We start from the raw sequence: 12,509 nt of genomic DNA, 5'->3' as shown, positions 1-12,509 counted from the left end.
TACAGCTGTATCTTACATTCGTTCACTTAACAATATATCCTGGAGCTCTTTCTAAATCAGTAAACAGAGATCTTCCTCATTCAGTTTTTCAGCTGCGGGGTACTCTGCTGCATGGATACACACAATTTACCAGCCTTTTCAAGTGGGATACTTTATTTCTAGTCTTTTGCTATTGCAAACAATGCTGCAATGTACATGAATGCTGCAGTGTACATGCAATGTACATAAAGTGAACTTCAGACAGAAAAAGGGCCCTGCAGAGGGGAACAGTAAGGATAGAAGCCCTCCTCATCCTTAATTCTGGGTGTGGAGGGGGGAGGGGGGAATCCTCACTTACAATTCAAAATAATAAGTTTGTACTCACACAAATTTGGGGGCATAATGTATACCATGTGAGTGGCCCCAAAATTCCAAGACAAAAATGTAAGTTAAGGTGGTCCAAGTCAGTACAGCACTCCTGGAAACCTGGCCAAAGTAAATGTAAACTCCTCTGGGGAAAGTAGCTTAATCCTAGGAATCTAATCATTCCTAGAGCTACACCTCCAAGCACCATGAGGGCACAAAGTCACTAAACACACAAAGAAATAAGCCGCCATAAACTATTCAAACCTGCAAAGATGACTGATAGTGGAATGTTGTTACAGTACATAAAATGAATATGTTTCACTTATTTTTAAAAACAGAAAAAGGGATTTACAGTATAGAGAAGGAACAAGAGAGCAGATTACCCACAAAGTAACTGTTAGATTAGTATCTGATTTCTCAACAGAAACAATGAAAGCCAGAGACAAAAAATACTATTTTCAACAGAATAAGAGACAATAACTGTCAACTTTAGCCAGTGAAATGATTCTTAAAACATAAGGGTGAAATAAAGACATTTTCAAACAAAACTGAAGAAGTTTGCTATTACTAGATCCTGTATTTGTGACCTGTTTCTAGATAAAGAATGGCTACAAACTCAGTGGCTTAAAAGAAAACATGCACTGTCTCACGGTTTCTATGGGTCAGGAGTCTGGGTACAGGTTAGCTGGGTCCTCTGCTCAGGATCTTACCAGGCTGAAATCCAGGTGTCGTTCAGGGCTGCAATCTCATCTGGGCTCTTAGTCCTCTTCCAGGCTCACTGGTTATTGACAAAATTCTTCTTGCAACCGCAGAACTGAAGCCTCAACTACTAGACGCCACGTGGCCTGCTCCACAACAGGGCAGTGTGCTTCTTCAAGGTAAACAGGAGACTGACTTCTGAGAAAGCCTGAACGCTTTTAAAGGGCTCACCTGATTAGGTCCGGTCCACCCGAAATACCCTTCCCTTTGATTAACTCAAAGCCAACTGGTTTCTTGTGTCTTTACCTGGTCAACCTATTTAAAATTTCAACCCCAGCCCCTCATCATGGCACTCCCTGTTTCCTTTCTAGCTTCTTTTGTGTCCATAGCACTCACACCTATGGAATTTTATGACATATTTGTGTTTAGTATGTCTCTCACTCCGCTAGAATGTACACCGTTGACTTCATGGATACTTGTCTATTTTATCCATCATTGTAGGACAGTAACATATAGAACAATGTCTTGATCAGCTGACATGCCACAAACACATACATTTATTTATTTATTTATTTATAAGAATTGATGGGTATTTTATTGTGGGTCAAAGGCACAGATTCATCTTCATTTTGTTACAACTACTGCTTTTTTTTTAATTATTAAAGTATAGTCAATTACAGTGTGTCAGTCTCTGGTGTACAGCATAATGTCCCAGTCATGCATATATATACATATATTTGTTTTCATATTCTTTTTCACGAATGGTTATTACAAGATATTCCAATATAGTTCCCTGTGCTATACAGAAGAAATTTGTTTCTTACCCACTTTTATATATAGTGGTTATCATTTGCAAATCTCAAAACTCACAAATTTATCCCTTCCCACCCCCGTCCCCCCACCTCTGTAACCCTAAGATTGTTTACTATATCTGCCAGTCTTTTTCTGTTATGTATGTGAGTTAATTAGTGTCCTCTTTTTTTTTTTTATGACTCCACATATGAGTGATATCGTATGGTATTTTTCTTTCTCTTTCTGGCTTACTTCACTTAGAATGATGATCTCCAGGTCCATCCATGTTGCTGCAAATGACTTATTTATTTAATGAATAAATTAGTGAATGACACAAACCTTGGAAAGCTTTGAGGAACTCAAACACAGAAAGATGTAACAGAAAGAGTTGAAGAAAACTATGGTAGACGAAAAATATTGTTTATTCACACATACACACACACACACAGAGCCAAATGGTTCTGGCTTTCATTACATCAGCAAACTTCTTTACCAGATATATAACATAATCGCAGGAGTGAACTGCCATCGTGTTCAGGAGTCTCCGCACACTCAGGAGGAGATTATGGAGAATGTGCACACAAGGGGGTGGGGACCTTGGGAGCCACCTCAGAAGTCTGTCTACCACGAATCCTCATCAAAGGAACTTCTAAAGCATGTGCTTCAAGACAGAAGGAAAATAATCCCAGACAGAAAATCTGAGACATAAAAAAAAAGAGCGAGCAGAGGAAATATGAAACACATGGGTAAGCTGATGCAAATATCAGCTATTGAGAATAACAAAATACCTGATTTGTGAAATTAATGAAGTAATAAAATTAAAATATCGGGTTACAAAAGTATACAGCTTCAAAGGGAATGATTAATGTTGAAGAATTCTAAGATCTGTGTATTGTTTAAAAGAAAAATAAAGATATTGATTAAAGATCATGTTAAATTAAACATACATACAATAAAGAACAGAAATAGAGTGTATACTTTGAAAACAAGAAAGGGAGGTTTAAAATGGAAAAATTACTCCACTGAACCCTAAGATGCTCCTAACCAGCCTTCTCTCCTTCACTCAGGGTCAGACTTGTATGATAGTCCGGTGGATCTCCCGTCTTCCTGCTTCTTCCAGCTTCTTCCCTGTTTTCTCTCACATGTAATTTCCGCATAAAGTTTCTTGGAGGGGAGAATCAGTATTTCGGGCTCTAAGTTCTTCGTTAGCTATGCCGTCACCTTGGGTTCTGGGGCACTCGTTTGGATGGGAGGGGAAGAGGTGCTGTCCTCTTTGTCCTCCTGTTGACGTTCAGCAGTGTGGGCTCCAGACACTCACACGAGGAGGCAGCTTCATCTCTTCCAGCCGCAACAAAGGCTTCCTCTTCACATGGAACGTGGGCTCACGAATTCGAGGCTCAGGGTGAGGCCGCTGGTGAGGATCCTGGATCTTCTGATCCCCGAGGACCAGGACCTGCGAGAGTATCCTGCGGCCCACCTCCAGCTCACGCAGGAACTTGGCCTTGGCCTCAAAGCCCATGGGACACTTGGCACTTAGCAATAGTTTGGATCTGGGGCTGCGGGCCACAGTGGGGAGCCCTCGGCTGGAGGCTGGCAGTCCGGTCGGGGCCTCGGTCTTCTCGCCCCGGGGGCGCCTGCGGTAGGCTTCTGGGGGGCGCGCCGCGGCCTCTGGAACCGGAACCTCCGCAAGCTAGCGCACCCAGCGGTGCGGCAGGCGCGCGGGGTCCAGGGGCGCCATCGCTGGCTTGCGGCCCATTCTGCGTGGCGGTGCACCGAGCCGCGGGCCAGCGCGCCAGGGCTGCTGCGGCAGGAACCCGGCTAGGGGCTGAGCGCTGCGGCGCCATCTGCAGAGGGCCCGACACCAACACACCCGGGGCGATTCGGAGCACCTCCTCGTTCCTGGGCTCCGGCCAGTCTCCAGCCACATGAGGCTTGGGTGTGTAATAGTAGAGATCTGAGGGAGAACTGGGAGCTGAGGGGCTGTGCCCTCTCGACTGAGGCCTGGGGGCTGGCTCCCAGAGACAACTCCAGAGAAGGGTGAGTACTGGTGGCAGGCGCCACCTCCTCTGCCTGTGGGCTACTCGAGCTCAAGGATGCGATGGAGGATAGGTGGCCCCTCGCATGGCCGTCTAGTTCCTCTGAAGGACCCCGAGGCCCTGTCTCCTGCAACTGCTTCGGGGTGGGTGGGGTTCCCAGGGTGACTCTCAGCTCCTGAGAATGCTCCCAAGATTCCATCCGCTCCTCAGAGTCTGTATCCATCCAAGATCTTCCTAAAGGGAGCTGGCCCGTGCTCCCTTGGTCCTGGGGAAGTACACTGGGGTGGAGGTGGGAGGTGAGAAGTGTTACATCAGGAAGGAGACAGGAACTAAGGTTGGAGCAGCCCAGAGAGGCCCTGAAGAGAAAAGGACATGGCGGGGGCGGGGGCGGGAGGTGGGAAGGAGCTGGGGGCGGGGCTTACTTTGCCTTGCCTCGTCTTCCTTTCCACCGAGCAGGGCGCGCACCGCACGGGCACGGCTCCCGAGCCCAGGTGTCAATCGGGCAAGGTGAGGGTTCCTCGTCCTCCACCCACGTGGGGTCCTCTGCTAGGTGGGGTTCTCCCTCATCCCGGGGCATGAATCGCATCTGGCCCATGCTCAACATGGTCTCCCATGCCCAGTCGACTGCGTACGGAATGCACTGCGGAGGCGAGAAACGGTCTCAATCCAGCAGGCAGGGGTCAGGGAGAGAGGAGATGGGTCTGGAGGACGCGGATCCAGGCCTACCTGCCGTTCCAGGTAGGATTTGCAGGCGGCATCCATCACTCGGTACACCAGTACTTCCGCGATGTCGCCCACCACCTCCTCACCCTCCTCACCAGCCCTCAGCTTCGCCGCCTCCACCTCAGTCAGCTCTCCAGGCATGATGTCCCCTTGCGGCACCGGAACCTTAGGCGACATGGCCTTTTCCGCCTTGGTTCGGGTCACTCTGGGGTCTCTGGCCTGCTTCTCTGTGGGAAAGGAACAGACAAATCAGGGCGAGAAACCCAGGAGTGGAGAAGGAGGAAGCTTCCTCAAGTTGTCTAATAGGAAGGAAAAACCTTCTGAAAGGGACAATTTACTAAGAGCCTACTACGAGGCAGACGCTTTTCGGGTGAGTGACCTCGCTAATTCAATTTTCCTAACAGCTCACTAAGCCCGTTTTACTGACAAAGAAACTGAAACTTGACAGAAGTTAACCTGTATTTGCTTGAGGTTACACCCTGAACCCAGGCTATGTATAGCTCTAACCGCATCCTGGTGATGATTTGTGCTTATATCAAGCCTTGGAACTTTAAATCTCTTTTTGTGTACTTCCTGTATTTATTCATTTCTACTTTGTCTTTTGATATAATTCACAATCATCTCACTCAATGTTGCATTAATATTAATGAAAGGTATTGATAAACTCTCAATTCCTCTGCGGATAGAAGTTTTCTATGTCTTTTGTTTTATTGGTATTATTATTGTAATCATTCTGTTTCTCATTAGTATCGTTTTAATTCTAGCTGACGTCCCATTCTCTATTTTTTGCCCTTAATTGATAGGATTTCTCTAAAAAATGGACCATTTTAAGATGTAGTCATCTTGTCTAAAACAAGAAACATATACAAATCTTACACAAATAATACACGGAACAAGTGTGGTCTCCCAAGGGAGCCATGAATTTTGGGATATGTAGGATGCTGCAGCCATTGATATTTTGGCCCTATGCCTCTCTTCTCATTGTAGAGATAGTGTTCTGGTTCCTGCTGTTGTGACTGTACCTTGGGATGCCAGCAGCATTGTAACAGAGAAGAACCAACCTTACTCCACACTGGATCTATTTCTTTAAACTCTATCCTTTGTGCTCTGTAGCTAATTGCTCTCTGCCCAGCCTTGCTAACTCCGCATGTAGGCGCACTCAACATGGAAGGAATGTGGTCTGTAGCTTGAAGTACACATAATATCCCCTTTCCAGAAACTCTGTCTCCCATGCTTAACTTTTAAAACTAAAACACTTTTGCTTAGCTTGTCGATGCACTAATTACCAGAAAGATCCTTTTCCCTTCCTTGGCGACCACTCATCCACAGAAATAAGTTATGAAGCTGATAATAAACAACATCTGTCTTGTTGAAGATTCACAGGAGCATCCTGGCCAGGTCATCATTGAACAACTGCAAGAACAAAGGATTACCAGGTTGCCTCCAAGGTCTGGTCAGCACCAGGGGGTCTGCAACAACCCAGCGCCTCTTGACCTCTCTCCCTCTTTGTAGCATAAAAGAAGCCTGTATTCAAACCCGAACAAGGTGGTTCTGTAGGACATTAGTCTGCCATCTTCTCAGTTTTCTGGCTTTCTGAACAAAGTCACTATTTCTTGCCCCAAGAACTTACTGTCCTATTGTGTGGTGACTTATTGGCCTGTCACGCAGCAAGCGGTACAAGCACAGACTTGGTAACAGTATGAGATTAACAGAATCTATGATGAGTGGTCAAAGAGAACCTGGGTCATGATTTCAAAAATACGGGGATATAGAAGGAGAAAAAAGCCTTCTAAACATTTTCTTTTGGATGATACTATGATCATAATGGGTTTACTAAAAGAAATACACACTGCTCTTATGGATTAAAATAAATCTTCCCAAAGCCTTTTCCCCCCTTCTCTTCAAAATACAGATGCTAAGAATAAAATATGAAGATATTTTTATATAAAAAAATTCAAACTTTTCAGTAAAATTAATTAGTCATAAAAAGGACATATACATTAAAGAAATGGGTTGATAAGGAAAATATATAAATTTATTTCACCTCCAGAAAATACACCAAACTGAACTAATTTATATATAATATACCATCATATTTAAGGAAGTTAGCACTCCATAAAATACATGTAATCTGATTAGAAAAACATCATTCTTCCTTTAACCAATACTCTATTTATGATGTTAATTTTTCATTGGAACCAGAGTGCTACTTTTAGAAGAATACATCTACTATGGACTATTTGGTCAACATCCCTGCTACTAAAATATATATTTATTACATTTCAAAAATCTTTTATTGTAATTTAGAATTGTTTCTTATACAGTTTTTTACTATTTGCAGACTTGAATTATGCTTTGTCAACAGATACAACATGGGCTTCTGATATTTATCTTGCACATTAGTGTCAGTTCTACTGGAAATGTAACTCAAGTATAATTGTAATCGAGCGAGACTTTATAGACACCTGCCTCATATCCTCTGCCTGCCTCTTGTTTGTAGAAAAGCTTTAGTCTCCAGGCCTCCCCTGAGTCACAAAAGACTTTCAAGTATATAATACAATATAATTAACTGTAATCATCCAGCTGTACCTTAGATTCCCAAGAACTTATTCATCTTATTACTGGAATTTTGTACCCTTTGACCAACATCTCCTCATTTCCCTTACTACCCAGCCCCCAGCAATCACCACTCTTTTCTGTAAATGTAATTTACATTTGCCTTTTTTTAGATTCCACATACAAGTGACATTATGCAATACTTGCTTTCTTCTGTCTGACATTTCATTTAGCATAATGCCTCTAAGTCCATCCATGGTGTACAATGGTAGGATTTCATACTTTCTCGCAGCTGAATAATACCCCATTTTATACACACACACACACACACACACACACATATATATGTATATCTCATATCTTCTTTATCCATTCATCCTCTGATGCATACTTAAGTTGTTTTCATATCTTGGATATTGTGAACAATGCTGCAATAAACATGGGAGTGCGCATATCTCTTTTAGATCTTGTTTTTATTTTTTCTGGCTATTACCCAGGAATGGGATTGCTGGATCATATGATAATTCTATTTTTAATTATTTGAAGAAAATCCACTGTGTTTTTCGTAGTGGCTGAACCACTTTACATTCCTACCAACAGTGCACAAGGGTTCCTTTTTCACCACCTCCTCACCAACATTTGTTTTCTCTTCTCTTTTTGATGCCAGCCACTCTAACAGGTGTGAGGTGAGAGCCCACTGTGGCCCTGATGGTGTGTGATGTTGAGCAGCTTTCACCTACACCTTTTGGTCATTTTTATGTCTTTTTTGGGAAAATGTCTTCAGATCTTTTGGGTTATTGCTATTGAGTTGCATGTGTTCTTTGTACATTTTGCATATTAACTCCTTATCAGATACATGATTTGCAACTATTTTCTCCCATTCTGTAGGTTGCCTTTTCATTTTGTTGATTGTTTCTTTCGCTGTACAGAAGCATTTGGATTTTACATAGTCCCATTTATTACTCTTATTTTTGTCTTTGTTGCTTGTGCTTTTTTATGTCATCCAAAAATTTGACGCCATGATTAATTTTAAAGAGTTTTTTCCTTTTATTTTCTTCTAGTAGCTCTATGGTTTCTATTCTTATGTTTAGTCTTAAGTTCATTTTGAGTTAATTTTGTGAGTGGCATAGGACTGTGGTCCAATTTTATTCTTCTGTCTATGGTTATTCAGTTTTCCAAACACGATTTATTAAAGAGACTATCCTTTCCTCATTGAATAAAAAATATATTGGTTGAACATATATGTGGGGGTTTATTTCTGGACTCCTGATTCCTTTCCATTGGTCTACATGTCTATATTTACATTAGTACCATTCTCTCTTATTATTATAGGTTGTAATATAGTTTGAAATCAAGAACTTTCATGGCTCCAGATTTGTTCTTTCTCAAGATTTCTTTGAATGCTCACGGTCTTTGGTGGTTTCATACAAATTTTAAGATTAATTTTTTTATTTCTGCAAAAAATGAAATTGGAATTTTGATAGGGATCATAGTCGTACTGGCTCTATAGTTGTCTTTGGATAGTATGGGCATTTAAAAATCTTAAATTGTCTAATCCATGAACATGGAATATTTTTCCATTTGTGTCTTTTTTAAAATCAGTATCTTTTAATTTTCAGTGTTCAATTTTCTCTCTTTTGCGGTTAATTTTATTCCTAAGTATTTTATTGCTTTTGATGTTGCCTTGAAAGCGGTTGTTTTCTTTATTTTTTTTCATATGTTTTGTTGTTAGTGTACAGAAATGCAACTGATTTCTATACGCAACTGATTTTGTATCACGCAACTTTATTGAATTTATTGATTAGTTCTAATTTATTGACAGACTTTTTAGATTTTCTATATTTAAGATTATACCATTTGCAAACAAAGACAATTTTACCTCTTCATTTCCTACTTAGATTTTTTTGTGATTGCTCAGGCTACTAATACCAGTAATATGGCAATAAAAATGGTAAGAGTGGGCACCCTGTCTTGTTCCTTATTTTAGAGAATGACATTTCAACCATTCACTATAGAATATGTTTTTACCTCTGGCCTTTATATATATGACCTTTATTATGTTGAGATATATGCCTTCTATACCCAACTTCTGATGAGTTATAATAATGAAATGATGTTGAATAATGTCAATTTTGTTTCTGTAACTATTGAGATTATCATATGATTTTATTCTTCATGTTAATATGATGAATCACATTAATTGATTTGCATATGGTGAACCATCCACGCATTGCATGAATAACTCCCACTTGATCATGGAATATGAGGCTTTCATTGTGCTGTTGAATTCAGTTTGCTAATATTTTGTTGAGGATTTGGGTATCAAGAATACTCATCTGTAGTTTTCTTTTGGTAGCCTCACCTGACTTTGTTATCAGAGTAATGCTAGCTTCGTAAAATGAATTTTGAATGTTCCCACCCCCATATTTTTTGGTAGAGTTTAAGAAGGTTTGGCACTAGTTCTTGAATGTTTTGTAAAATTCACCAGTGAAGCCATTTGGTCCTTGGCTTTTCTTTGTTGAGAGAATTTTGACTATCAATTCAATCTTCTTACTTCTTATTGGTTTGTTCAGATTTTCTTTCTTCTTGATTCAGTCTTAGTCGGATTTACATTTCTAGAATTTATTCATTTCTTCTAGGTTATCAAATTTATTGGCATACAATTGCTGATAGTAGTCTCTTATGACCCTTGTAATTTACTCAGTATCAGTTGTAATGTCTCTTCTTTCATTTTTTATTTTATTTGAGTATTCTCTCTTTTCTTAATTTAGCTGAAATTTGTCAATTTTGTTCCAAAATATTTCTTCCTTTCCATTTTGATATTTTCTTTGACTCATTGGTTATTTTTCCAGCTCTCTTACTGTTACTGATTTTTAGTTTCATACAATTGTGATTAGAAAAAAATACTTAGCGTGCTTTCAATCTTCTTAAATTTGTGAATATTTGTCTGGTGACCTATAGATGATCTATCCTGGAGGATTTTCCTTGTGGACTTGAGATGAATGTATGTTCTGCTGTTGTTTGAGAAAATGTTTGTATATTTCTGTTAGGCATATTTGGTCTAAAGAATCATTCAAGTCTAACTTTTACCTGTTGATTTTCTATCTGGATGATCTATCTATTGTAGAAAGTGGGATATGAAGTCACCTACTGATATTGCATTGTTGTCTACGTTAACCTTCAGATCTGCTGGTATTTACTTACTATATTTAGGTGCTCCAAACTTGAGTGCATATATATTTATAATTGTTATATCTTCCTGATAAGTAGGCCTCTTTAAGATTATATTATGACCTTATTTATCTCTCTTTTATGTTTTCAGCTTAAAGTCTATATATATATATATATTTTTTTTTTTTTGATTTAAGTATAGCTATCCTTACTCTCTTTTGGCTTCCACTTTCATGGAATATCTTTCTCCTTTCTTTCAATTTGAGCTTATGTGTGTCCATAATACTAAAGTGAGTCTCTGGTAGGCAACATATAGTTGTGTCTCATTATTTAATCCATCCAGCACTCTATATCTTCTTTTTTCCTTTTTTATTTTTTATTGAAGAACAATTGACCTACAACATTATGCTAGTTCCAATTGTATAACATAATGATTTGACTTTTTTATACATTTTGAATTGGTTATTATGAGGTCTAGTAAGCATCTGTCACTATACAAAGTTTCTATAATATTATTGCCTATATTCTCTATGTTATACATTACATTGCTGTGACTTATTTATTTTATAACTGAAAGTTTGTACCTCTTAATCCCTTTCATCTATTTTGCCCAAACCTACAAACCACTCCCTTCTGGAGATCACCATTTTGTTTTCTGTATCTATGAGGCTGTTGCTGTTTTGTTTTATTTGTCTTGTATTTTAGAATCCACATATGAGTAAAATCATATGGCATTTGTCTTTCCCTGTTTAACTTATTTCACTTAGCATAATACCCTCTAGGTTCATTCATGGTTATCGTAAATGGCATTACTTCATTCTTTTTTATGGCTGAGTAATATTTCATTGTACAGATATATACCGCTTCTTCATATTCATTCATGTATCAAGGGACACTTAAGGTGATTCCATATCTTGGCTACAGTAAATAATGATGCAGTGAACATAAGGGTGTCTATATCTTTTTGTATTAGTGTCTTTATTTCTTTGGCTAAATATCTAGAAGTGGAAATGTAGGATCATGTGGTAGTTTTACTTTTTTTTTTTCTGAGGAACCCCTGTACTGTTTCCATAGTGGCTGCACCAATTTACACTCCTACCAACAGTGCATGAGAGTTCCCTTTTCTCCACATATTCCTAACATTTGTTCCCTTTCGTCTTTTTGATAATAGCTGTCCTAACAGGCATGAGGTGATATTTCCCTGTGCTTTTTGATTTGCATATTCCTGATAATTAGTGATGTTTATCATCTTTTTATGTGTCTGTTGCCCATCTGTTTCTTCCTTGGGGGAAAAAATGTCTGTTCAGGGCCTGTGCCTAATTATTTATTTATTTATTTATATTTTTATATCAAGTGCGTGAATTATTTATATATTTTGTACATTAACTCCTTATCAGATATACTGTTTGCAGCTATCTTCTCCTACTCATTAGGCCACCTTTTCCTTTTGTTCATAATCGCCTTCACTGTCAAAGGCTTTTTGGTTTGATGTAGTCCTGTTTGTCCATTTTTGTTTTTGTTACCACTTCCTGAGGAGATAGATCCAAAAAACTGATAAGACCAATGACTTAGAGCATTCTACCTAGGTTTCCTTTTAACTGTTTTATGGTTTCTGGTCTTGTATGTAGGCCTTTAATTCATTTTGAGTTTAATTTCATATACCATGTGGGAAAGCAGTCCCGTTTCATTCTTTTGAATGTAGCTTTCCAGTTTTTCCAATACCCTTTATTGTTGAGACTGTCTTTTCCGTAGTGTGCATTCTTAGCTCCTTTGTCATAAATTAATTGGCCACATAAGCATAGGTTTCTTTCTGGGTTTTCTATCCTGTTTCGTTGATTTATGTGTATGTTTTTATGCCAGTAACACACAGTTTTGATTACTATAGCTTTATAGAGTAGATTAAAATCAGGAATCATGATTCCTCTAGCTTTCCTCTTTCTTATGATGGCTCTTCAGGGTCTTTTGTGCTTACATACAAATGTTAGTAATATTTGTTTTAGTTCAGTAAAAAATGCAATTGGGACTTTGATAGATACTGCTTTGAATCTGTAGACTGCTAGTATGAATGCCGTTAACAATATTAATTCTTTCAGTCCATCAGTATTAAATCTCTTTCCACTTATTTGTGTCATCTTCAATTTATTTCATCAATGTATTATAATATGCAGAGTACAGGTATTTCTCCTT

General features: G+C 39.1%; 1 pseudogene; it reads right to left on the bottom strand.

The window, feature by feature from the left end:
* Nucleotides 1-3,127: 3,127 nt before the first annotated feature.
* LOC116283574 (uncharacterized protein C2orf81 homolog) lies at nt 3,128-5,636 on the bottom strand (annotated as a pseudogene).
* Nucleotides 5,637-12,509: the final 6,873 nt, after the last annotated feature.

The sequence above is a fragment of the Vicugna pacos genome, chromosome 15 (genome assembly GCF_048564905.1).
Source record: "Vicugna pacos chromosome 15, VicPac4, whole genome shotgun sequence".
NCBI lineage: Eukaryota > Metazoa > Chordata > Mammalia > Artiodactyla > Camelidae > Vicugna > Vicugna pacos.
This window is presented reverse-complemented; position numbering and strand designations above follow the sequence as displayed.